We start from the raw sequence: 25,980 nt of genomic DNA on the forward strand, positions 1-25,980 counted from the left end.
TATGCATGAGTATGAAACGGTAAACATCATGCCGAAATATAGCACTAAGATTGTGTATTATAAGCGTTTCATAGATGATGTGTTTTTGCTATGGGACGGTACTGAACTTGAGTTTAATGAGATGTTAGAATATCTGAATAACCTGGATTCCACCGTGCGTCTTACGGGACATTCAGACATGAAGTCTGTCAATTTTTTGGACTTGACTATTTTTCGGGCCGGAACTAAATTGGGGACTACACTATTCAGAAAAGAGACGGACCGTAACACGATTCTGCACGCCACAAGTAACCATCCGCCAGCTTTAAGATCAAGCCTTCCAATCTCACAATTTATGCGAGTCTTGAGAAACAATACGAATCCAATGACTGCTGAAGAGCAGATTGAAGAGATGAAGGCTCGTTTTATTCAGAGGGGGTACAGCAATGACATCATCAGCAAATGTTTGGAAAGAGCACGATCACGCGTTGGTGAAGCTAAACCGACCAAAGAACAGCGGATGATATATGTCACACAATTTGACGCTAAGTCGCCAGCCATTAGATCATCACTAAGGAAGCACTGGCCTATCTTAAATTCAGATCCGAAATTTAAGAAAGTTTTGGAACATCCACCTATGCTAGCATTTAGACGTGGCCGAAACCTGAAACAGCTGTTGATGCACCCTACAAGACAGACTGGTGACTCGGCAAAGAATTGGTTACACAAAACAAGAAAAGGCTGCGTCAAATGTTTGGGTTGTGTGACATGTCGCTCAATGCTGGTCGGAGATAAGTTCCCACATCCGTTGAGTGGAAAACCAATTACCATCCGTTACCGGTTACACTGTCGGATGGACCATGTTGTCTATATGTTACTATGCCCATGTGGACTGCCATATGTGGGAATGACCACCTGTTCATTCAGGGAGCGAATGGCTAACCACCGCAGCTCAATTCATCAAGCGCTACAAACAGGCAGTACCGACAAACCGGTGGCCTTACACTTCCTGAAGGAAGGACACCAAGTGGCATCTTTAAAGTGCAGAATCATAGATTGGGTCCCCATCCCCACTAGAGGGGGAGATCGCTCACTCCTCCTTAGAAAACTTGAAGCAAGATGGATACACAGACTTGGTTCCGTAACACCGAATGGTCTGAATGAGTCCAACCCGCTTAATATATTTTTACGTTAGATTCTATTCTTAGGCCTTTTTTGCCCGATGCATGCTTTTTTATTGCTTTTTCTTTTGTAAAAAAATTTTTTATATATATTTTTTGGTGTTATTATACACAGTGTCAGTATTATAATGAATATTCCCACAACAGGGACACTGTATTGTGCTTATATAGATATATAAAAAACACTAAAAAATCTGTTTGGTTTTAATCATGCATGTTTGATTTGATCCCCTTGGTACAGTTTGAAATCTAGAAGGGTGCATTATATTACGGATTAGTAGCCCAGGAACGGGTGTATAAATTAATTAATAATAGCGGTGTCCGTGTTTTTACTGTACCTTGAGGATCTGGACAAATATGCATGTTGTCTGTCTGTTGTTGATGTGTTATGTGATTTTATAATAGGAATCCTCTATTCTGCACTGCCTGGCTCTAGTACCCTACGGGTGCATGTCATATGCACTGTATCACTTATAGACGCTATAACTTTAATTATACCCAGTGGATTGATTTGGAATCAAATTCTGATGTGGCTCAGTGGTGTCCGATAAAACGGAACTTTACTTCCTGTTTGCGTTCCATAGGCACACTTCCGGCCGTGCGACATGTGCGTTTCACAGACCGGAAGTGGCCGCTCCAGAGTCCCGGCGGTGCACGATGTGCTATGGTGGCATCCTTTGATGCTCCAGACCAAGCGGACATGAGCCTATTCACCTGTGTCTTGTGTTGAGGGTGAGTTTAGTTTGTTGCATCTTTTTCCCTCATAGGGTTGGGTAATTACACAGTGGAGAAACCTTGTGTCGCTCTCTGATGACATCATATTCGGTTTTGGCGCTATTTTCAAGTGATTGGGGTATTTAGGGCCAGTCAGGCAGAACCAGTGTTGCTGCTGGATGTCTGGATTCATTGTTCACGGTTGGTGGAATTGGTGATCTTTATACAGTACCTCCTGAGGAAGGCCCTTGTTTTGGGCCGAAAGCGCTTGAGGAATTGCTGATCATGTAAAGTATTATCTTCAATAAATGAACATTTGGTAAAATATAAAGAAGTCTGGTGAGTGCCCCCTCTGAATTGCTTTCTCTATATTTGGATGCCTCGGTATCCGGGTTGACACCCCAGCGTATGCATAATTGGAAGATGTGAGTGCAATCATACATTGGATATATATATATATATATATATATATGTATCTATCACAAACATATATGATTCATACATATATCACACACACATACATGATACATACATGAGAAAGACCTGGGATGGTGATGAGGCCCGGGCCCCCTGCTGATGTTGCGTTGAGGAAGGCAGTGTTCCAGGGCGGATGCCAGTCGGGGAGAGCGCCGCGCAGCCCGGGAAAAATACTGCTGAGGAGCTACATCTGGAAGAGCCCCAGGGAGGGAGAGTGTCACATGCCCCATCCTGCGCGGCACACTCTGCAGGCCTGCACATGGGAAGGGAGGTCTCTGGCCACACATACTCACCCTGCTGCTGAAGCCCCGCTGCTGTCCCCATCAGCGCTCTCCAGCGGGGAGCGGGGCCAGGATGAACCTCAACCTGTGAGAACTATCTTCATGATCAAGAGATCTCATATGCAAGATAAGTATATGTTGGGAAAGGGCTGGGGAGGGCGGCTGCTCGGGCACACCCTCGTCAAGTTAAGGAGATTTAACTGAGGAAGCACAAGGGAACTCTCGTCTGGGGACAACAACTGCAGGGAGACCACATCTTTTCAGATGAACATGGGAGGGCGGAAGGCTGCCTAATACTGAAGCACCCTCAGACATTAAACCATATGCAACAACTATTGCAAGCATTCCTGGGGGAAGGTCTGCAGCAGACGGATTTGCATTCGGTGATGTCATCCAAGCAGTGGGCCAAAGTTGGCTGGAACCCTCATCTGTATATGAAAAGAGAAAAGGGGCATGCGGGGCATGGCGGTCTTTGCGGCGCTTAGATAACCCCAAGTTTGCATTAAACACCCCCACCCTCCTTCGGTGTGGGGCTCATGTTGGCCATGCCCAAGCCCCTGAAGCATTCAAGCTGATTTCTTGCAGCAGCTGGGCACTGTAACAGCTTCAGAGCTGCTCTACAAGACAAGTAAAAGGGTGTGGGCCCTGCAGCACCACCGGTAGTTTGCATACACACATATATAGGACAGCATCTCTTATATGCCTCAGGGTCAATAAAATAGTATCCTTGTCTAGGCTATCCATCCCCTCAGATAAGGCATTTGTCCATGCCGCTACAGCACTACACACCCTGGTCGACGCAATTGCCGGTCTGAGTAAGGTACCTGAATGTGTATAAATGGACTTCAGGGTAATCTCCTGTTTGCGGTCAGCACACTCTTTGAGGGTAGCCGTATCCTGGGACGGGAGGGCTACCTTCTTGGATAAGCGTGTTAATGCTTTGTCCACCCTAGGGGAGGATTCCCATCGTAACCTATCCGTTGATGGGAAAGGATACGCCATAAGAATCCTTTTGGAAATCTGCAGTCTTTTATCTGGAGATTTCCAAGCTTTTTCACATAACTCGTTCAGCTCGTGTGAGGGGGGAAAGGTTACCTCAGGCTTCTTTCCCTTGTACATATGTACCCTCTTGTCAGCGACAGGGGGTTACTCTGTGATGTGCAAAACCTTTTTTATTGCCATAATCATAAATCGAATGGATTTTGCCAATTTTGGCTGTAACTTTGCATCATCGTAATCGACACTGGAGTCAGAATCCGTGTCGGTATCTGTGTCAACAAACTGGGATAGTGGGCGCTTATGAGACCCTGACAGTCCCTGCAACATAGGATCAGGCATGGGTTGAGACCCTGACTGTCCCAAAGCTTCTGCCTTGTCTAATCTTTTGTGCAATGAGTTTACACTAGCATTTAAAACATTCCACATATCCATCCAATCAGCTGTCGGCGGAGACACCACATTCATTTGCTCCCGCTCCTCTCTAATATAGCCTTCTTCCTCAGACATGTCGACACACGTGTACCGACACACCACACACACAGGGAATGCTTTTTCTGAAGACAGTTTCCCCACAAGGCCCTTTGGAGAGACAGAGAGGGAGTATGCCAGCACACACCCCAGCGCTATATAACCCAGGAATAAAACAGTAACTTAATGTTTGCCCAGTAGTGCTGCTGTATGTAATTTGCGAATTATGTGCCCCCCCCCCTCTTTTCAACCCTCTTGTCTAACGTGGTATAAGCAGGGTAGAGTCCGGGGAGCTTCCTCTCAGCGGTGCTGTGGAGAAAAAATGGCGCTGGTGAGTGCTGAGGGAGAAGCCCCGCCCCCTCAGAGGCGGGCTTCTGTCCCGCTTAAACTGTAAAATTGGTGGGGGCTCATACATATATACAGTGCCCAGCTGTATATATGTTATATTTTTGCGAAATAGGTTTATATTGCTGCCCAGGGCGCCCCCCCTGCGCCCTGCACCCTTACAGTGACCGGAGTATGTGAGGTGTATGGGAGCAAAGGCACACAGCTGCAGTGCTGTGCGTTACCTCAGTGAAGATCATGAAGTCTTCTGCCGCCTCTGAAGTCTTCTTTTCTTCTCATACTCACCCGGCTTCTATCTTCCGGCTCTGCGAGGGGGACGGAGGCGCGGCTCTGGGACGGACGGCGAGGGTGAGATCCTGCGTACCAATCCCTCTGGAGCTAATGGTGTCCAGTAGCCTAAGAAGCAGGACCTTGCAACTCAGAGAGTAGGGCTGCTTCTCTCCCCTCAGTCCCTCGATGAGGGAGTCTGTTGCCAGCAGTGCTCCCTGAAAATTAAAAACCTAACAAAATACTTTCTGTCAGAAAGCTCAGGAGAGCTCATGAAAAGCACCCAGTCTCCACTGGGCACAGTATCAAACTGAGGTCTGGAGGAGGGGCATAGAGGGAGGAGCCAGTGCACACCCAGAACTAAAGTCTTTCTTAAAGTGCCCATGTCTCCTGCGGAGCCCGTCTATCCCCATGGTCCTTACGGAGTCCCCAGCATCCTCTAGGACTTTAGAGAAAATAGGATTTTAATACCTACTGGTAAATCCTTTTCTCTTAGTCCGTAGAGGATGCTGGGCACCCGTCCCAGTGCGTACTGTGTCTGCAGTTATTAAATGGCCCTTAACTCCAGAACATTTATGTGGAGACAACTTTCCTGACTTGACCATCTTCCTTGGATGTTTTCCCCCTGTGTGACCGCTCCCCAGCCTCGGAGGGTTGCATCCGTGGTCCCTAGGATCCCGTCCTGGATCCCAAACCATCGCCCCTCTAGGTGGTGAGAACTGTGCAGCCACCAATGGAGTGAGATTCTGGTCTTGGAAGACAGGATTATCCTCCGGTGCATGTGTAGGTGGGATCCGGACCACTTGTCCAACAGGTCCCACTGGAACACTCTGGCATGGAGCCTGCCAAACTGAATGGCCTCGTAGGCCGCAACCATCTTCCCCAGCAACCGAATGCATTGATGGATTAACACTCTTGCTGGTTTCAGAATTTGTTTGACCAGACTCTGGATCTCCAGAGCCATTCCACTAGAAGAAAACCTCTTCTGTGTCCAGTATCACTCCCAAAAACAACAACCGCGTCATTAGGACCAACTGCGATTTTGGCAAGTTTAGGAGCCAACCATGTTGTTAAAGAACTGTCAGGGAGAGTAGATGTTTTGCACCAACTGGTACCTGGATCTCGCCTTTATCAGGAGATCATCCAAGTACGGGATAATTGTGACTCCTTGCTTGCGAAGGAGAACCATCATTTCCGCCATCACCCTGGTGAAAATCCTCGGAGCCGTGGACAGACCAAACGGCAACGTCTGAAATTGGTAATGACAATCCTGAATTGCAAACCTCAGGTAGCTTGATGCAGTGGCTAAATGGGAACATGTAAGTAGGCATCCTTTATGTCTACCAAAACCAGGAAATCTCCTTTATCCCCCGGACTGGAGATCACTACCCTGAGAGATTCCATCTTGAAATTGAATTTCTTTAGGTAGAAATTAAGGGATTTCAGATTTAAGATTGGTCTGACTGAGCCGTCCGGCTTCGGGACCACGAAGAGGCTTGAATAAAAACCTTCTCCCTGCTGACTAAGGCTGATTTGAACAATCGGTGAGGGGGAACTTCTTGAAACCCCAGTTTGTACCCTTGGGACACTATTTGTAAAACCCACGAGTCCAGGTCCGAATGAATCCAGAACTGACTGAAGAGTTTTAGACGTGCCCCCCAGTGGTGGAACTAGCGAGCAGTGGGCCCATGTGCGACAAAATGGCTTGGGCCCCCCCCCCCCATCCCTTCCCATCCAAGTCCACCCCCTCACCCCTGGAGAGGATCTGGTGAGGGGGGCCTGCTCAGGGAAGTGGATACCTAGCAACAGTGCCGTAACTAGACATTTTAGCAGTGTGTGCAAGAAACTGCATTGGAGCCCCACCCCTGCATGCAAAACAGGGGCAGTGCGCGCTGTAGGCGCGCGCAAAAAAACATAGTGGCGTGGCTTCGTGGTTAAGGGGTGTGGCCACAAAATAATACCAATTCATAAAACGGTGCACAGTAGTCTCCATTATTCAAATTACGCCGCACAGTAGCACCACTACACCAGGTAGAGACCCTTTTACACCTCACGGCGGACAGATTCCTCTTTTTACACATTACAGCAGACAGCGTCCTCTTTTTACACATTACAGCAGACAGCGTCCCCTTTTTACACATTACGGCAGACAGCATCCCCCTTTTTTACACAACGGCAGACAGCGTGCCCTTGTTACACATAGCGGCAGACAGCGTACATTTTTTTCACATAACGGCAGACAGCCTGCCCTTGTTAAACATAGCGGCAGACAGCGTACACTTTTTACACATAACGGCAGACAGCCTGCCCTTGTTAAACATAGCGGCAGACAGCGTACACTTTTTTCACATAACAGCAGTCAGCCTGCCCTTGTTACACATAATGGCAGACATCGTACACTTTTTACACATTACAGCAGACAGCTTGCCCTTGTTACACATTACAGCAGACAGCTTGCCCTTGTTACACATTACAGCAGACAGCTTGCCCTTGTTACACATTATGGCAGACAGCGTGCCCTTGTTACACATTACGGCAGACAGCATCCCCCTTGTTACACATTACGGCAGGCAGATTCCCCCTTGTTACACATTGCGGCAAGCAGATTCCCCCTTTTTACACATTGCGGCAAGCAGCTTCCCCCTTTTTACACATTGCGGCAGGCAGATTCCCCCTTTTTACACATTGCGGCAGGCAGTCCCCCTTTTTACACATAGCTGCAGGCAGATTCCCCCTTTTTACACATAGCGGCAGGCAGATTCCCCCTTTTTACACATTGCGGCAGGCAGTCCCCCTTTTTACACATAGCTGCAGGCAGATTCCCCCTTTTAACACATAGCTGCAGGCAGATTCCCCCCTTTTACACATAGCTGCAGGCAGATTCCCCCTTTTTACACATAGCGGCAGGCAGATTCCCCCTTTTTACACATAGCGGCAGGCAGATTCCCCCTTTTTACACATAGCGGCAGGCAGATTCCCCCTTTTTACACATAGCGGCAGGCAGTCCCAACAAAGAAAGAAAGAGTCGAAAGAAAGAAGAAAGAAAGAAAGAAAGAAAGAAAGAAAGAAAGAAGAATTATACTTACCCTCTCCGCTGGCTCAGGCTTCTCGTGCAGCTTGACGATTCCCGGGCAGTAGAGAAGGAGGAGGAGGGAGGTGGAGGAGGGAGCCGCAGCAGCGCTGTCTTATTGGTGGAGGCGCTGCTGCTGCTGCCCCTCTGCTTCACTATAGGCTGTTCTCGGAAGACAGCCTATAGTGAAGCAGAGGGGCAGCAGCAGCAGCGCCTCCACCAGTAACAAAGCGCTGCTGCGGCTCCTTCCTTCACCTCCCTCCTCCTCCTCCTCCCCCCCGTGCCGCTGCTCCTCTCATCTCCAAGCGACCCTCCTCCCTCTTCGTGTGTTACAGAGGCGGCAGCGTGTCTGGTGCTGCGGCTGCTGCCCGTAGTGCCCTGGCCTGATCTGTTCGTTACGACGGGCGGGCGGCGGGAGTCGCAGGACGCATACCTGACGGGAGCGCTGGTGTGCGGCTGCGGCATGATACAATGAGTCATTGTGACTCATTGTAATGCCGGCGGCTGTGGGCCCTTGAGTGCGGCGGGGCCCCAGTGCAATGCACTGCCTGCCCTGCCAGTAGTTTCGCCCCTGGTGCCCCCCACTGGTGTGGGCTCCTGCAAGAGAGCCCCAGCGTCATGCAGTGGATTTGGCAGAAGCAGAGGACTCTGCTCCTGCGATCTTGAAGAGGCTTCTTGGAGTCAGCATCAGCATTCCCTTGGTGAATCCACAATGCCCTCCTATCCGAGACTGCCATGAAATTGGCCCGTGAGCACTTGTGCCCGGTGTAGGATTTTTAAATATGTGTAGTTTACTGTATGCAAGGGTTTAAAACCTTTTAGGAACTGAGATCTAAGGTGTATTACATGTAGTTTAAAAAAAACAAAAAAGGTTTATTTTATGGCAGTAGTTTCCAAACTGGGGTTCTTGCACTGGTAGCATAGTTTGGTGGTCCAGGACCAATTAAAATTATTTATACTTTATTAAATTGGCAAAACCATTCCCTCACAACATAACTGAACCTGAGGATGACATGCTATAAACACAATTTACTTGATTTTATATTTTTTTCTGAATTTCTCAATAAAAAAAACTTTGGCCTAGGGGTGCCGTGAAACAAATTTTGATACTATTTATTTATATAGTGCTCTTTCTCCAACAGGACTTGAGATATGGCTTCTGGAACTGAACACAGGATTCTAAATGTGGCTGTACCAAGGACCTATACAGTGGCATTACAGGTTGAGTATCCCTTATCCAAAATGCTTGGGACCAGAGGAATTTTGGATATCGGATTTTTCTGTATTTTGGAATAATTGCATACCATAACGAGATATTATGGTGATGGGACCTAAATCTAAGCACAGAATGCATTTATGTTTCATATATACCATATACACACAGCCTGAAGGTCATTTTAGCCAATATTTTTTATAACTTTGTGCATTAAACAAAGTGTGTGTACATTCACAGAATTCATTTATGTGTCATATACACCTTATACACACAGTCTGAAGTTCATTTAATACAATATTTTTAATAACTTTGAGTATTAAACAAAGTTTGTGTACACTGAGCCATCAAAAAACAAAGGTTTCACTATCTCAGTCTCACTCAAAAAAGTCCGTATTTCGGAATATTCCGTATTTCGGAATATTTGGATATGGGATACTCAACCTGTATTACTTTTTTCTGCTACTGGTTCTTTACCTATGCAAACAAGCATCTGACTTGCCTTTCCTATTGCTTTGTTACATTGCTCACCTGAAATAGTAATACTTAGATAGCTTTCCTCTTGCCATTATAATGCCCTTAATATTATAGTTAGCCTTTGTATTTTTGAGACGTGTATGATTTTGCATTTTTTGGCATTAAATGTTGCCATGTTCTTGACCATTCCTCTAGTCCAGGGGCGGAACTGCCAGAGACAACGGAGTCAGTTGCCGCCGGGCTCCAGCCCTAAAGGGGCTTCCTCCATTGCCCTCCGGCTGTTACGTGCCCTTCCTACTAAATAGACAAAGGCGCTACCAGCAGGGTCTCGCAGTTTGTACATTCCATGCCGTAACACCCTTCTTTCCACCTTTTTCAAGACCCAGCCCAGCAGCCTCGCCGCTGCCACCACCGCTAGCTGCAGCACTGCCAGCGGTGGGGTGCCCCTGCTTCTTCTCACACCACAGATAGCTGGGCAGCACTGCAACTGCCTGCCTGATTGCTCCGCCCCCTTCCGGCTCCCAAGCACCTCTGCTGCCCAGTGATCCAGGAGCCTGCTGCTAGGAAGAAGTGGCCGAGCTTCAGCAAGCGAGTCTGGACACTGGCGGAGGAAGCCATGATAACCAGATAATGGGGAGTGGAGAGCCAGTTCCAAGGTAATACTTTATACAGCTGGTTGAGATCCTGGTCGGTGGATATGGATTCCAAGAAAACCCTGGAGGTGCTTCCTTTCAAGGGAGACACTCTCTTTGGAGAAGACCTCAATAAGATTGTAGCTGATCTGGCTACTGCTAAAACAGCTTGCCTACCTAGTATGACTCCTACCACGCAGAAGGCTAAAAGTACTTTCCCTTGGCCCTTTCATCCTCAAGGTAAAGCGTACCCAAGGTCAGGCATACCCAAAGCAAGCTCATGCTTCCAGACCTGCCAAGCCCAGACTGAAGCAAGCCTGGGCTGCCCATCAGCCTGCTTCCAAAACGGACAAGCCTGCCGCATGACGGTGCAGGCCTCCCTCTGGGGGATCCCAGGGTGGGGGGCCCGACTTCTAGGTTTGGCATAATTCTAAGCTAGAGAATTCTGTTTGGAGCTCACCTTGTACTTTGTGAAGAAATAATCAGCATTGTGGCTGAGCAGATACATGTAGTGTGTGGCTGCAAACTGCATGGATCTCCTGCGTTGTAATGCTGATACTTTTTTTTTCAAAGTACCAATAGCTTCATATAATGTTCACAATTTTTATGCAGGATCAAATAGCTCAATAGGTAGGGTGTTTGATTAGAATTCAACAGGTTATAGGTTTGAATCCTGGGTATGGTAGTTTGAGATGTGTTATTTAATAAAGTATGTTGTTCTGACTGCCGGCATCCTATCACCTGGGATATCATACTAAATAAATGGAGTTGATCAATTTTTTTTTATTTTTTTTTTAAACCAGGGACAATTTCCAGATACTTTTCTTTATAACTGAGATTGCCCCCTGGAACTTCACATCAGTTGACAACTATGCATGAGTGAGCAGTGCTTGCTCTGGATCTGCCCACCCATTTATGTGCCGTCATAAAAGAAAGCACAACTGACAGTTATCCTGGGCGTACACTACACAATTATCTGTCAGGCTATCTATCCAGTCTGGATGGATGGAATGAAAATCTGGTAATGTATAGGAGCAAATGTCAATTAACCATTTGCTCCCAAACACTAGAAAAGTGGTCAAAAATGGTCATTACACAAATTGGTTAAACCCAAAATTTAACCAATTTGTTTAGGGGACCATTTTTGTCCATTTTCTAGTGTTTGAGAGTAAATCGTTGATGGTCATTTGCTCACATAGATAACCGGATTTCTATTCCAACCAGCCAGTGTTGGAGATATGGTCTGCCAGATTACATAATGCATACCAGAGCCATAACTAGACTTTTTGGTGCCCTGTGACAGATAATTATATGCCCCCCCCCCCTCCCCATTTTTGCAATATGGACAAAAGGCGCATGCCTTGTGGGGAAGGGGCATAACAAGATTGGTCTCAGAGAAAGCACATGAGATATGAAGATATATCTAGTATACTTGACACTCAATGGTTTGTGGTATTGCCGGGGTGCCCTCCTTAAATGCATATACAGTCACACATGGCGTGTTTGTGCAAATGGCATATCAGCAGTCAGCACTAACTGGTGACATGCCATTTGTACAAGTAAGCCATGTGTGACTAATATATAAACATACTTTATTAAATAACACCTCAAACTATCATACCCAGGATTCAAACCTATAACCTGTTGAATTCTAATCAAATACCCTACCCATTGAGCTACTTGATCCTGCATCTATTCTAACCTCCAAAAACAGATTCAGTTGCATTTTCCAGCGTGTTTTGTTTGCGCCTTTGCAAATGTCTTACATCGACAAACTTATTCAGTACTATTTTGCAAATAGGGTTACATTGTCGCAACATTGTGTTCCCTAATTGCTTGATTTTTTTAAATGCAACAATTGATAAAGACACCTGATAATTGCTCTGTGGAGTCTTATTTTGTGTCTACTTCTAATCTACATATAATTCCCTACCTCTAATCAAGGCATTTTTAAATGCTGGGGGCTGCCAGGACGTGAGGCCTACCTAGACTTTAGATCTGAATTTGAATGTACTTGTGAACTAACTTAATTTCCTACTTCTAAATTCATTCCTAAATTCACTACTTACATGAATCCTGTAGTTGGGCATTTTGGGACTTCGATTGTGGGCATTGTTTTGTGTCCAGACCAGCAGCAGGTGGTGTGCATTTGCTGGAAAGGCATCGAAGACCTCCGATATGCTGCATCTCCTGATGTGTGTCTCCCTCAAGTGTCTGTCAGCAAATGCCTGCTAGACACCCCATTCCAAGCTGATTGTGACATCACGGTACATGCATCATAGAACAGGCATGCTAGAACATGGGCCTTCAACCTGCGACCCTCCAGCTGCTGTGGAACTACACATCCCAGCATGCCCTGCCTCAGTTTTAGCATACCTTAATAGCAAAACTGTGGCAGGGCATGCTGGGATGTGTAGTTTCACAGCAGCTGGAGGGCCACAGGATGAAGACCCATGTGCTAGAGCCAAGCCGCAGGTACATTGAATGCTAGCAAGCTGAATATTTAAATCCTTTTTGTTCCGCAGCATTCCAATGTGGAAGATTCCATGGAACCAGAGATCCTTCCATTGAGAAGGACATGCTGCCTGGATGACTACACTGTGCAAATTAAATCACGGAGCCAGTTGGTTTGTGGGTGGCTCTGGTGACTGGGTGGTTGGGTGGGTGGTGTGTCGGAGGTGGAGCACATGCAAATGATTGTGTATCATCCAGCTAGTGAGAGAGAAAACTCATGCAGGAGTGTGCCTGCTTGTCAGTGGGTTATGCACCTTGCCAGACGTCAAATCTACATAGAGCAGCTGGAGGGGACAAGAGCAGGTTTGCAAAATATAGATAGAAGAGCATATATGCTGGCACATTCTCCATGATTGTGTCAGCTTATGTTTTGGTGCACTGCACTTTCCTCCACTAAGTTTTAGCCATTTTTGTTAAGCTCAAGTGTAGTTGCTTCTCGGCCTTTTGGCTGTGATCTTGTATCGTGGTTGAAGGGTCTGCTGGAGGGAGGGATTGTTTTCTTCATTGGCGAAAAACCAAAGATATTCCAGGATGGAAGGCTTGGGAACACTATCCGTTTTTCAGTTGTGGAAGAGCACAGAGGTCGGATTAGACTAAATTCTATAGTAAAGGATACCTTTCTATTTATTGCCCCTCCCCTTATATGTGTCTGTGTTACAATAAAGCTTCGGTCTTGTGATTCCCTCACCCTCTTACACTCCACACACATAGCCTTATTAACTGTTGTATTATTGTATAGTTTAAATGTATAGTGCAGTTCATGATTTATAGTGTAGGCTGGCCTGTGCTGTAGTTCTTGAACTGTACTATACCGACAGCATTTGTATTGTGTTTTATCTGTGCTGCAACACAGTACTTATGTGTGTAATGTTTATGTATGTTTTTTTGCTTCTTTATGTCAATAAAGACTGCTTTTTCAATACAATATCTGAAAACAATCAATGTTTATCTTTGATGGCAATAGAAGTGGTATGATATTTGCTGCTTTTGAAAGGCAATATCTGATATGTCCCCTATCTGGGAACCATATATTAAATGGCTTTTCAGAAAAGGGAGATGGTAGAAGAGCTTTCAGTACTTGTAGGACCGATGCACATTTCCTATTCTAGCCTCCAAAAACAGATTCAGTTGCATTTTCCAGCGTGTTTTGGATGCGCCTTTGCAAATGTCTTACATCGACAAACTTATTCAGTACTATTTTGCAAATAGGGTTACATTGTTGCAACATTGTGTTCCCTAATTGCTTGATTTTTTAAATGCAACAATTGATAAAGACACCTGATAACTGCTCTGTGGAGTCTTATTTTGTATCTACTTTTTATCTACATTGAATTCTCTACCTCTAATCAAGGCATTTTTAAGTGCTGGGGGCTGCCAGGACGTGAGGCCTACCTAGACTTTAGATCTGAATTTGAATGTACTTGTGAACTAACTTAATTTCCTACTTCTAAATTCATTCCTAAATTCACTACTTACATGAATCCTGTAGTTGGGCATTTTGGGACTTCGATTGTGGGCATTGTTTTGTCTCCAGACCAGCAGCAGGTGGTGTGCATTTGCTGGAAAGGCATCGAAGACCTCCGATATGCTGCATCTCCTGATGTGTGTCTCCCTCAAGTGTCTGTCAGCAAATGCCTGCTAGACACCCCATTCCAAGCTGATTGTGACATCACGGTACATGCATCATAGAACAGGCATGCTAGAACATGGGTCTTCAACCTGCGACCCTCCAGCTGCTGTGGAACTACACATCCCAGCCTCAGTTTTAGCATACCTTAATAGCAAAACTGTGGCAGGGCATGCTGGGATGTGTAGTTTCACAGCAGCTGGAGGGCCACAGGATGAAGACCCATGTGCTAAAGCCAAGCCGCAGGTACATTGAATGCTAGCAAGCTGAATATTTAAATCCTTTTTATTCCGCAGCATTCCAATGTGGAAGATTCCATGGAACCAGAGATCCTTCCATTGAGAAGGACATGCTGCCTGGATGACTACACTGTGCAAATTAAATCACGGAGCCAGTTGGCTTGTGGGTGGCTCTGGTCACTGGGTGGTTGGGTGGGTGGTGTGTCGGAGGTGGAGCACATGCAAATGATTGTGTATCATCCAGCTAGTGAGAGAGAAAACTCATGCAGGAGTGTGCCTGCTTGTCAGTGGGTTATGCACCTTTCCAGACGTCAAATCTACATGGAGCAGCTGGAGAGGACAAGAGCAGGTTTGCAAAATATAGACAGAAGAGCTCTCCAGCCTAGTTTGCTGTCTGTTTCCACTTCTCTTTTCTTGAGCCGCTCCCTTCTATGCCCTTGCGCACTATCCTGACTTCTCCCATCTGCTTACTTTGTGCCTTCCAACGCACAATGCGAATTACAGGTAGTGCTGCAGGGCCCACACCCTTTTACTTGCCATACAGAGCAGCTCTGGAGCTGTTACAGTGCCCAGCTTCTGCAAGAAATCAGCTTGAATGCTTCAGGGGCTGGGGCATAGCCAACATGAGCCCCACACCGAAGGAGGGTGGAGGTGTTTAATGCAAACTATAGGTCATCCAAGCGCCGCAAAAGGCCGCCATGCCCTGCACGCCCCTTTTCTCTTTTCATATGCAGACGAGGGTTGAAGCCAACTTTGACCCACTGCTTGGATGACATCACCATATGCAAATCCATCTGCTGCAGGCCTTCCCGCAGGAATGCTTGCACTAGTTGTTGCATTTGGTTTGTTGTTTGGGGGTGCTTCAGTGTTAGGCAGCCTTCTGCCCTCCCATGTTCATCTGAAAATATGTGTTCTCCCTGCAGTTGTTGTCCCCAGATGAGAGTTCCCTTGTGCTGCCTAATGATTTTGAATTGAAGTGGTTCATGTAGGTGCTATTTTAATCTGATTTTATATATGCATTTTAGTATATTTTTTTTTTTGCTTTACCATATTTATCTTTTTATTCTAGAACCACTATTTGTCTGATCAGTTATTTAATATTGGAACCAGTAGATATAAGGTGGATTTTATATGTTAATTAAACACTTTTAATTGACTGTAAAGAAGTCTACGCCAGCTTATCTCTGATTACGGACATTGGAATAGAAGTATACTGAAGAGAGATGAGCGTTGTGCGGCAAGTTGTCATGACAACGGACTCCAAGACGACGTAACCGGAAGTGACGTATCGCTAGACCTAGCGACTACGAGAAAAAGATCTAGGACTCCGGAGGCGGAAGTGACGGAGTGGGAGTTCAGGTTGCTATGGTAACCCGGCGGTTTCCGAACATGACGCCAGGTGGAATCAATTTGGAATCTGGCTGTGATTTGCTATTTAAATCTGGATGTGTGGTGCAGTGAGTATTCAGCCTCGAAAAAGACTCCAGGAATAGGAGTTGAAACGCGTCGGCGTATTCCATCTGTGACTGGCATTTACGGTGGTCTGCACTTCTAAGAACCAGAGGACTTTCCAGCTCCAGCCCGGGCGGTTTTGGGATTTAAAAGAACTTGTTTGAGAACTTTTTTGGGTTCTCAAACCCTCTGGTAATTGCTCTGCATATCTCTTTGTGGCTGTCACATTTTGGAGAATCATTCTGCACATTTTTACCCTACCTGTTTATTGTGTTATGTCCATGTTCCCCGATATGTGTCATTAAAAAACTTTATTGCACATGTGGTTCCCCTCTCCCCTCTGTTTTACATGCTACTACATTGAGAGGAGGAGGAGTGAGGAGTAAGAACCTGGACTTTCACGGTGACCTTAAGGGTTGTATGTTTTGTTTTTTTATTGCATGCAAGCACTTTATGCATTCATTTATGCACTGTTACTAGGTGCCTGTTGGTACCCGCAGCCTAATTTGTTTATTGTTCATTCATTTCTGGTGCTCTGGAGAGGCACTTATCCTGGTTGCGGGGGCTATTGTGCAGCCTTGTTTTAGACTGCGCGACACGTGGATAAAACTAGACAGATTCTTTGTTATACATTCCCTGCATACCCCTTTTCTCTTTTCATATGCAGATGAGGGTTCCAGCCAACTTTGGCCCACTGCTTGGATGACATCACTGTATGCAAATACATCTTCTGCAGACCTTCCCCCAGGAATGCTTGTACTAGTTGTTGCATTTGGTTTGTTGTTTGGGGGTGCTTCAGTATTAGGCAGCCTTCTGCCCTCCCATGTTCATCTGAAAATATGTGTTCTCCCTGCAGTTGTTGTCCCCAGATGAGAGTTCCCTTGTGCTGCCTCAGTTGAATCTCCTTTACTTGACAGAGATGTGCCTGAGCAGCGGCCCTCCCCAGCCCTATCCCAAATCATACTTATTTTGCATAGGAGATATTATGGTAATGAAGACTGTTATCCCAGGGTGAGGTTCATTCATTGCATTCTGGGTATGCTGACCCCTGTGATTTCCCCAAATGTGGGAAACTTGACTGCATTATTTGTGGTAGTGGGGGACTGTGTTTGTGCTTTCCTCTGGTCAGCTCTGGTAAAAGTCAGATTTCTTTGTCTCAGATCTTCCTCTAGCCTTGTTCTTCTTTCGAGAGTTCCCTTGTGCTGACTCAGTTGGATCTCCTTCACTTGACAGGGAAGTGCCCGAGCAGCGACCCTACCCAGCTCTAGCCCAACTCCTACTTACCTGCCAGGTGAGATATTATGATCATGAAGGTGTTCTCCCAGGGCAAGGCTCACCCATTGCACTCTGGGTGTGCTGCTCTTGCGATTTCCCCAAATGTGGGAAACTTGACTGCATAATTTGTGTTTCCCCTGGTCGGCTCTCGTATAATTCAGATCTCTTTGTCTCAGGTCTCTCTCCAGCCTAGTTTGCTGTCTGTTTCCACTTCTCTTTTCTTGAGCCGCTCCCTTCTATGCCCTTGCGCACTATTATGACCTCTCCTGTCTGCTTACTTTGTGCCTTCCAACGTCAATGCAAACTACAGGTAGTGCTGCAGGGCCCACACCCTTTTACATGCTTTACAGAGCAGCTCTGGAGCTGTTACAGTGCCCAGCTGCTGCAAGAAATCAGCTTGAATGCTTCAGGGGCTGGGGCATAGCCAACATGAGCCCCACACCGAAGGAGGGTGGAGGTGTTTAATGTGAATTAGGGGTCATCCAAGCGCCGCAAAAGGCCGCCATGCCCTGCACATCCCTTTTTTCTTTTCATATGCAGACGAGGGTTGAAGCCAACTTTGACCCACTGCTTGGATGACATCACCATATGCAAATCCATCTGCTGCAGGCCTTCCCCCAGGAATGCTTGCACTAGTTGTTGCATTTGGTTTGTTGTTTGGGGGTGCTTCAGTATTAGGCAGCCTTCTGCCCTCCCATGTTCATCTGAAAATATGTGTTCTCCCTGCAGTTGTTGTCCCCAGATGAGAGTTCCCTTGTGCTGCCTCAGTTGAATCTCCTTTACTTGACAGAGATGTGCCTGAGCAGCGGCCCTCCCCAGCTCTATCCCAAATCATACTTATTTTGCATAGGAGATACCATGGTCATGAAGATTGTTCTCCCAGGTTGAGGTTCATTCATTGCATTCTGGGTATGCTGACCCCTGTGATTTCCCCAAATGTGGGAAACTTGACTGCATTATTTGTGGTAGTGGGGGACTGTGTTTGTGCTTTCCTCTGGTCAGCTCTGGTAAAAGTCAGATTTCTTTGTCTCAGATCTTCCTCTAGCCTTGTTCTTCTTTCGAGAGTTCCCTTGTGCTGCCTCAGTTGGATCTCCTTCACTTGACAGGGGGGTGCCCGAGCAGCGACCCTCCCCAGCTCTAGCCCAACTCCTACTTACCTGCCAGGTGAGATACTATGATCATGTAGGTGCTTCTCCCAGGGCAAGGCTCACCCATCGCACTCTGGGTGTGCTGCCCCTGTGATTTCTCCAAATGTGGGAAACTTGACTGCATAATTTGTGTTTCCCCTGGTCGGCTCTCGTATAATTCAGATGTCTTTGTCTCAGGTCTCTCTCCAGCCTAGTTTGCTGTCTGTTTCCACTTCTCTTTTCTTGAGCCGCTCCCTTCTATGCCCTTGCGCACTATCCTGACTTCTCCCGTCTGCTTACTTTGTGCCTTCCAACGCACAATGCGAACTACAGGTAGTGCTGCAGGGCCCACACCCTTTTACTTGCCTTACAGAGCAGCTCTGGAGCTGTTACAGTGCCCAGCTGCTGCAAGAAATCAGCTTGAATGCTTCAGGGGCTGGGGCATAGCCAACATGAGCCCTACACCGAAGGAGGGTGGAGGTGTTTAATGCGCACTAGGGGTCATCCAAGCGCCGCAAAAGGCCGCCATGCCCTGCACGCCCCTCTTCTCTATTCATATGCAGATGAGGGTTGAAGCCAACTTTGACCCACTGCTTGGATGACATCACCATATGCAAATCCATCTGCTGCAGGCCTTCCCCCAGGAATGCTTGCACTAGTTGTTGCATTTGGTTTGTTGTTTGGGGGTGCTTCAGTATTAGGCAGCCTTCTGCCCTCCCATGTTCAACTGAAAATATGTGTTCTCCCTGCAGTTGTTGTCCCCAGATGAGAGTTCCCTTGTGCTGCCTCAGTTGAATCTCCTTTACTTGACAGAGATGTGCCTGAGCAGCGGCCCTCCCCAGCTCTATCCCAAATCATACTTATTTTGCATAGGAGATACCATGGTCATGAAGATTGTTTTCCCAGGGTGAGGTTCATTCATTGCATTCTGGGTATGCTGACCCCTGTGATTTCCCCAAATGTGGGAAACTGGACTGCATTATTTGTGGTAGTGAGGGACTGTGTTTGTGCTTTCCTCTGGTCAGCTCTGGTAAAAGTCAGATTTCTTTGTCTCAGATCTTCCTCTAGCCTTGTTCTTCTTTCGAGTTGCTCCCTCGGTGTGGGGCTCATGATGGCTATGCCCCAGCCCCTGAAGCATTCAAGCTGATTTCTTGCAGCAGCTGGGCACTGTAACAGCTCCAAAGCTGCTCTGTAAGGCAAGTAAAAGGGTGTGGGCCCTGCAGCACTACCTGTAGTTTGCATTGTGCGTTGGAAGGCACAAAGTAAGCAGACAGGAGAAGTCAGGATAGTGCGCAAGGGCATAGAAGGGAGCAACTCAAGAAAAGAGAAGTGGAAACAGACTGCAAATTAGGCTGGAGAGAGACCTGAGACAAAGAGATCTGAATTATACGAGAGCCGACCAGGTGAAACACAAATTATGCAGTCAAGTGTCCAACATTTGGGGAAACCGCAGGAGTAGCACACCCAGAGTGCAATGGGTGAGCCTTGCCCTGGGAGAAGCACCTTCATGATCATAGTATCTCACCTGGCAGGTAAGTAGGAGTTGGGCTAGAGCTGGGGAGGGTCGCTGCTCGGGCACCCCCCTGTCAAGTGAAGGAGATCCAACTGAGGCAGCACAAGAGAACTCTCGAAAGAAGAACAAGGCTAGAGGAAGATCTGAGACAAAGAAATCTGACTTTTACCAGAGCTGACCAGAGGAAAGCACAAACACAGTCCCTCACTACCACAAATAATGCAGTCCAGTTTCCCACATTTGGGGAAATCACAGGGGTCAGCATACCCAGAATGCAATGAATGAACCTCACCCTGGGAAAACAATCTTCATGACCATGGTATCTCCTATGCAAAATAAGTATAATTTGGGATAAAGCTGGGGAGGGCCGCTGCTCAGGCACATCTCTGTCAAGTAAAGGAGATTCAACTGAGGCAGCACAAGGGAACTCTCATCTGGGGACAACAACTGCAGGGAGAACACATATTTTCAGATGAACATGGGAGGGCAGAAGGCTGCCTAATACTGAAGCACCCCCAAACAACAAACCAAATGCAACAACTAGTGCAAGCATTCCTGGGGGAAGGCCTGCAGCAGATGGATTTGCATATGGTGATGTCATCCAAGCAGTGGGTCAAAGTTGGCTTCAACCCTCATCTGCATATGAATAGAGAAGAGGGGCGTGCAGGGCATGGCGGCCTTTTGCGGCGCTTGGATGACCCCTAGTTCGCATTAAACACCTCCACCCTCCTTCGGTGTGGGGCTCATGTTGGCTATGCCCCAGCCCCTGAAGCATTCAAGCTGATTTCTTGCAGCAGCTGGGCACTGTAACAGCTCCAGAGCTGCTCTGTAAGGCAAGTAAAAGGGTGTGGGCCCTGCAGCACTACCTGTAGTTCGCATTGTGCGTTGGAAGGCACAAAGTAAGCAGACGGGAGAAGTCAGGATAGTGCGCAAGGGCATAGAAGGGAGCGGCTCAAGAAAAGAGAAGTGGAAACAGACAGCAAACTAGGCTGGAGAGAGACCTGAGACAAAGACATCTGAATTATACGAGAGCCGACCAGGGGAAACACAAATTATGCAGTCAAGTTTCCCACATTTTGGGAAATCACAGGGGCAGCACACCCAGAGTGCGATGGGTGAGCCTTGCCCTGGGAGAAGCACCTACATGATCATAGTATCTCACCTGGCAGGTAAGTAGGAGTTGGGCTAGAGCTGGGGAGGGTCGCTGCTCGGGCACCCCCCTGTCAAGTGAAGGAGATCCAACTGAGGCAGCACAAGGGAACTCTCGAAAGAAGAACAAGGCTAGAGGAAGATCTGAGACAAAGAAATCTGACTTTTACCAGAGCTGACCAGAGGAAAGCACAAACACAGTCCCCCACTACCACAAATAATGCAGTCAAGTTTCCCACATTTGGGGAAATCACAGGGGTCAGCATACCCAGAATGCAATGAATGAACCTCAATCTGGGAGAACAATCTTCATGACCATGGTATCTCCTATGCAAAATAAGTATGATTTGGGATAGAGCTGGGGAGGGCCGCTGCTCAGGCACATCTCTGTCAAGTAAAGGAGATTCAACTGAGGCAGCACAAGGGAACTCTCATCTGCGGACAACAACTGCAGGGAGAACACATATTTTCAGATGAACATGGGAGGGCAGAAGGCTGCCTAATACTGAAGCACCCCCAAACAACAAACCAAATGCAACAACTAGTGCAAGCATTCCTGGGGGAAGGCCTGCAGCAGATGGATTTGCATATGGTGATGTCATCCAAGCAGTGGGTCAAAGTTGGCTTCAACCCTCGTCTGCATATGAAAAGAAAAAAGGGATGTGCAGGGCATGGCGGCCTTTTGCGGCGCTTGGATGACCCCTAATTCACATTAAACACCTCCACCCTCCTTCGGTGTGGTGCTCATGTTGGCTATGCCCCAGCCCCTGAAGCATTCAAGCTGATTTCTTGCAGCAGCTGGGCACTGTAACAGCTCCAGAGCTGCTCTGTAAAGCATGTAAAAGGGTGTGGGCCCTGCAGCACTACCTGTAGTTTGCATTGACGTTGGAAGGCACAAAGTAAGCAGACAGGAGAGGTCATAATAGTGCGCAAGGGCATAGAAGGGAGCGGCTCAAGAAAAGAGAAGTGGAAACAGACAGCAAACTAGGCTGGAGAGAGACCTGAGACAAAGAGATCTGAATTATACGAGAGCCGACCAGGGGAAACACAAATTATGCAGTCAAGTTTCCCACATTTGGGGAAATCGCAAGAGCAGCACACCCAGAGTGCAATGGGTGAGCCTTGCCCTGGGAGAAGCACCTTCATGATCATAGTATCTCACCTGGCAGGTAAGTAGGAGTTGGGCTAGAGCTGGGTAGGGTCGCTGCTCGGGCACTTCCCTGTCAAGTGAAGGAGATCCAACTGAGTCAGCACAAGGGAACTCTCGAAAGAAGAACAAGGCTAGAGGAAGATCTGAGACAAATAAATCTGACTTTTACCAGAGCTGACCAGAGGAAAGCACAAACACAGTCCCCCACTACCACAAATAATGAAGTCGAGTTTCCCACATTTGGGGAAATCACAGGGGTCAGCATACCCAGAATGCAATGAATGAACCTCACCCTGGGATAACAGTCTTCATTACCATGATATCTCCTATGCAAAATAAGTATGATTTGGGATAGGGCTGGGGAGGGCCGCTGCTCAGGCACATCTCTGTCAAGTAAAGGAGATTCAACTGAGGCAGCACAAGGGAACTCTCATCTGGGGACAACAACTGCAGGGAGAACACATATTTTCAGATGAACATGGGAGGGCAGAAGGCTGCCTAATACTGAAGCACCCCCAAACAACAAACCAAATGCAACAACTAGTACAAGCATTCCTGGGGGAAGGTCTGCAGAAGACGGATTTGCATACAGTGATGTCATCCAAGCAGTGGGCCAAAGTTGGCTGGAACCCTCATCTGCATATGAAAAGAGAAAAGGGGTATGCAGGGAATGGCGGCTTTTTGCGGCGCTTAGATGACCCTTAGTTCGCATTAAACACCCCCACCCTCCTTCGGTGTGGGGCTCATGTTGGCAATGCCCCAGCCCCTGAAGCATTCAAGCTGATTTCTTGCAGCAGCTTGGCACTGTAACAGCTCCAGAGCTGCTCTGTAATGCAAGTAAAAGTTTGTGGGCCCTGCAGCACTACCTGTAGTTTGCATTGTGCATTGGAAGGCACAAAGTAAGCAGACAGGAGGAGAAGTCAGGATAGTGCACAAGGGTATAGAAGGGAGGGGCTCAAAAAAAAAAGAAGTGGAAACAGACTGCAAACTAGGCTGGAGAGAGACCTGAGACAAAGAGATCTGAATTATATGAAAGCCAACCAGTGGAAACACAAATTATGCAGTCAAGTTTCCCACATTTGGGGAAATCACAGGGGCAGCACACCCAGAGTGCAATGGGTGAGCCTTGCCCTGGGAGAAGCACCTTCATGATCATAGTATCTCACCTGGCAGGTAAGTAGGAGTTGGGCTAGAGCTGGGGAGGGTCGCTGCTCGGGCACCCCCCTGTCAAGTGAAGGAGATCCAACTGAGGCAGCACAAGGGAACTCTCGAAAGAAGAACAAGGCTAGAGGAAGATCTGAGACAAAGAAATCTGACTTTTACCAGAGCTGACCAGAGGAAAGCACAAACACAGTCCCCCACTACCACAAATAATGCAGTCAAGTTTCCCACATTTGGGGAAATCACAGGGGTCAGCATACCCAGAATGCAATGAATGAACCTCAATCTGGGAGAACAATCTTCATGACCATGGTATCTCCTATGCAAAATAAGTATGATTTGGGATAGAGCTGGGGAGGGCCGCTGCTCAGGCACATCTCTGTCAAGTAAAGGAGATTCAACTGAGGCAGCACAAGGGAACTCTCATCTGCGGACAACAACTGCAGGGAGAACACATATTTTCAGATGAACATGGGAGGGCAGAAGGCTGCCTAATACTGAAGCACCCCCAAACAACAAACCAAATGCAACAACTAGTGCAAGCATTCCTGGGGGAAGGCCTGCAGCAGATGGATTTGCATATGGTGATGTCATCCAAGCAGTGGGTCAAAGTTGGCTTCAACCCTCGTCTGCATATGAAAAGAAAAAAGGGATGTGCAGGGCATGGCGGCCTTTTGCGGCGCTTGGATGACCCCTAATTCACATTAAACACCTCCACCCTCCTTCGGTGTGGTGCTCATGTTGGCTATGCCCCAGCCCCTGAAGCATTCAAGCTGATTTCTTGCAGCAGCTGGGCACTGTAACAGCTCCAGAGCTGCTCTGTAAAGCATGTAAAAGGGTGTGGGCCCTGCAGCACTACCTGTAGTTTGCATTGACGTTGGAAGGCACAAAGTAAGCAGACAGGAGAGGTCATAATAGTGCGCAAGGGCATAGAAGGGAGCGGCTCAAGAAAAGAGAAGTGGAAACAGACAGCAAACTAGGCTGGAGAGAGACCTGAGACAAAGAGATCTGAATTATACGAGAGCCGACCAGGGGAAACACAAATTATGCAGTCAAGTTTCCCACATTTGGGGAAATCGCAAGAGCAGCACACCCAGAGTGCAATGGGTGAGCCTTGCCCTGGGAGAAGCACCTTCATGATCATAGTATCTCACCTGGCAGGTAAGTAGGAGTTGGGCTAGAGCTGGGTAGGGTCGCTGCTCGGGCACTTCCCTGTCAAGTGAAGGAGATCCAACTGAGTCAGCACAAGGGAACTCTCGAAAGAAGAACAAGGCTAGAGGAAGATCTGAGACAAATAAATCTGACTTTTACCAGAGCTGACCAGAGGAAAGCACAAACACAGTCCCCCACTACCACAAATAATGAAGTCGAGTTTCCCACATTTGGGGAAATCACAGGGGTCAGCATACCCAGAATGCAATGAATGAACCTCACCCTGGGATAACAGTCTTCATTACCATGATATCTCCTATGCAAAATAAGTATGATTTGGGATAGGGCTGGGGAGGGCCGCTGCTCAGGCACATCTCTGTCAAGTAAAGGAGATTCAACTGAGGCAGCACAAGGGAACTCTCATCTGGGGACAACAACTGCAGGGAGAACACATATTTTCAGATGAACATGGGAGGGCAGAAGGCTGCCTAATACTGAAGCACCCCCAAACAACAAACCAAATGCAACAACTAGTACAAGCATTCCTGGGGGAAGGTCTGCAGAAGACGGATTTGCATACAGTGATGTCATCCAAGCAGTGGGCCAAAGTTGGCTGGAACCCTCATCTGCATATGAAAAGAGAAAAGGGGTATGCAGGGAATGGCGGCTTTTTGCGGCGCTTAGATGACCCTTAGTTCGCATTAAACACCCCCACCCTCCTTCGGTGTGGGGCTCATGTTGGCAATGCCCCAGCCCCTGAAGCATTCAAGCTGATTTCTTGCAGCAGCTTGGCACTGTAACAGCTCCAGAGCTGCTCTGTAATGCAAGTAAAAGTTTGTGGGCCCTGCAGCACTACCTGTAGTTTGCATTGTGCATTGGAAGGCACAAAGTAAGCAGACAGGAGGAGAAGTCAGGATAGTGCACAAGGGTATAGAAGGGAGGGGCTCAAAAAAAAAAGAAGTGGAAACAGACTGCAAACTAGGCTGGAGAGAGACCTGAGACAAAGAGATCTGAATTATATGAAAGCCAACCAGTGGAAACACAAATTATGCAGTCAAGTTTCCCACATTTGGGGAAATCACAGGGGCAGCACACCCAGAGTGCAATGGGTGAGCCTTGCCCTGGGAGAAGCACCTTCATGATCATAGTATCTCACCTGGCAGGTAAGTAGGAGTTGGGCTAGAGCTGGGGAGGGTCGCTGCTTGGGCACCCCCCTGTCAAGTAAAGGAGATCCAACTGAGGCAGCACAAGGGAACTCTCGAAAGAAGAACAAGGCTAGAGGAAGATCTGAGACAAAGAAATCTGACTTTTACCAGAGCTGACCAGAGGAAAGCACAAACACAGTCCCCCACTACCACAAATAATGCAGTCAAGTTTCCCACATTTGGGGAAATCACAGGGGTCAGCATACCCAGAATGCAATGAATGAACCTCACCCTGGGAGAACAATCTTCATGACCATGGTATCTCCTATGCAAAATAAGTATGATTTGGGATAGGGCTGGGGAGGGCCGATGC

At 47.4% G+C, this 25,980-nt stretch overlaps 17 non-coding genes across 17 annotated transcripts; 5 read left to right on the forward strand and 12 right to left on the reverse strand.

The window, feature by feature from the left end:
• The first annotated feature begins 16,895 nt into the window (after positions 1-16,895).
• Positions 16,896-17,059, forward strand: LOC135048384 (U1 spliceosomal RNA). The gene has a single exon (XR_010240285.1). It is a non-coding gene; the product is annotated as a U1 spliceosomal RNA (small nuclear RNA).
• A 152-nt stretch (positions 17,060-17,211) lies between these two features.
• Positions 17,212-17,373, forward strand: LOC135048391 (U1 spliceosomal RNA). The gene has a single exon (XR_010240292.1). It is a non-coding gene; the product is annotated as a U1 spliceosomal RNA (small nuclear RNA).
• Positions 17,374-18,043: 670 nt separating this feature from the next.
• Positions 18,044-18,207, forward strand: LOC135048378 (U1 spliceosomal RNA). Its single transcript, XR_010240280.1, has one exon. It is a non-coding gene; the product is annotated as a U1 spliceosomal RNA (small nuclear RNA).
• Positions 18,208-18,359: 152 nt separating this feature from the next.
• On the forward strand, positions 18,360-18,522 carry LOC135048394 (U1 spliceosomal RNA). The gene has a single exon (XR_010240295.1). It is a non-coding gene; the product is annotated as a U1 spliceosomal RNA (small nuclear RNA).
• A 671-nt stretch (positions 18,523-19,193) lies between these two features.
• On the forward strand, positions 19,194-19,357 carry LOC135048379 (U1 spliceosomal RNA). The gene has a single exon (XR_010240281.1). It is a non-coding gene; the product is annotated as a U1 spliceosomal RNA (small nuclear RNA).
• Positions 19,358-19,714: 357 nt separating this feature from the next.
• On the reverse strand, positions 19,715-19,877 carry LOC135048392 (U1 spliceosomal RNA). The gene has a single exon (XR_010240293.1). It is a non-coding gene; the product is annotated as a U1 spliceosomal RNA (small nuclear RNA).
• A 152-nt stretch (positions 19,878-20,029) lies between these two features.
• Positions 20,030-20,193, reverse strand: LOC135048380 (U1 spliceosomal RNA). The gene has a single exon (XR_010240282.1). It is a non-coding gene; the product is annotated as a U1 spliceosomal RNA (small nuclear RNA).
• A 671-nt stretch (positions 20,194-20,864) lies between these two features.
• Positions 20,865-21,027, reverse strand: LOC135048393 (U1 spliceosomal RNA). Its single transcript, XR_010240294.1, has one exon. It is a non-coding gene; the product is annotated as a U1 spliceosomal RNA (small nuclear RNA).
• A 152-nt stretch (positions 21,028-21,179) lies between these two features.
• Positions 21,180-21,343, reverse strand: LOC135048381 (U1 spliceosomal RNA). The gene has a single exon (XR_010240283.1). It is a non-coding gene; the product is annotated as a U1 spliceosomal RNA (small nuclear RNA).
• Positions 21,344-22,013: 670 nt separating this feature from the next.
• LOC135048387 (U1 spliceosomal RNA) lies at positions 22,014-22,176 on the reverse strand. Its single transcript, XR_010240288.1, has one exon. It is a non-coding gene; the product is annotated as a U1 spliceosomal RNA (small nuclear RNA).
• Positions 22,177-22,328: 152 nt separating this feature from the next.
• On the reverse strand, positions 22,329-22,492 carry LOC135048385 (U1 spliceosomal RNA). Its single transcript, XR_010240286.1, has one exon. It is a non-coding gene; the product is annotated as a U1 spliceosomal RNA (small nuclear RNA).
• Positions 22,493-23,167: 675 nt separating this feature from the next.
• LOC135048389 (U1 spliceosomal RNA) lies at positions 23,168-23,330 on the reverse strand. Its single transcript, XR_010240290.1, has one exon. It is a non-coding gene; the product is annotated as a U1 spliceosomal RNA (small nuclear RNA).
• A 152-nt stretch (positions 23,331-23,482) lies between these two features.
• LOC135048382 (U1 spliceosomal RNA) lies at positions 23,483-23,646 on the reverse strand. The gene has a single exon (XR_010240284.1). It is a non-coding gene; the product is annotated as a U1 spliceosomal RNA (small nuclear RNA).
• A 670-nt stretch (positions 23,647-24,316) lies between these two features.
• LOC135048388 (U1 spliceosomal RNA) lies at positions 24,317-24,479 on the reverse strand. The gene has a single exon (XR_010240289.1). It is a non-coding gene; the product is annotated as a U1 spliceosomal RNA (small nuclear RNA).
• Positions 24,480-24,631: 152 nt separating this feature from the next.
• On the reverse strand, positions 24,632-24,795 carry LOC135048386 (U1 spliceosomal RNA). Its single transcript, XR_010240287.1, has one exon. It is a non-coding gene; the product is annotated as a U1 spliceosomal RNA (small nuclear RNA).
• A 675-nt stretch (positions 24,796-25,470) lies between these two features.
• LOC135048390 (U1 spliceosomal RNA) lies at positions 25,471-25,633 on the reverse strand. Its single transcript, XR_010240291.1, has one exon. It is a non-coding gene; the product is annotated as a U1 spliceosomal RNA (small nuclear RNA).
• Positions 25,634-25,785: 152 nt separating this feature from the next.
• Positions 25,786-25,949, reverse strand: LOC135048395 (U1 spliceosomal RNA). The gene has a single exon (XR_010240296.1). It is a non-coding gene; the product is annotated as a U1 spliceosomal RNA (small nuclear RNA).
• Between the last annotated feature and the right edge of the window lie 31 nt (positions 25,950-25,980).

This window comes from Pseudophryne corroboree, unplaced genomic scaffold (assembly GCF_028390025.1).
Source record: "Pseudophryne corroboree isolate aPseCor3 unplaced genomic scaffold, aPseCor3.hap2 scaffold_955, whole genome shotgun sequence".
Classification (NCBI taxonomy): domain Eukaryota; kingdom Metazoa; phylum Chordata; class Amphibia; order Anura; family Myobatrachidae; genus Pseudophryne; species Pseudophryne corroboree.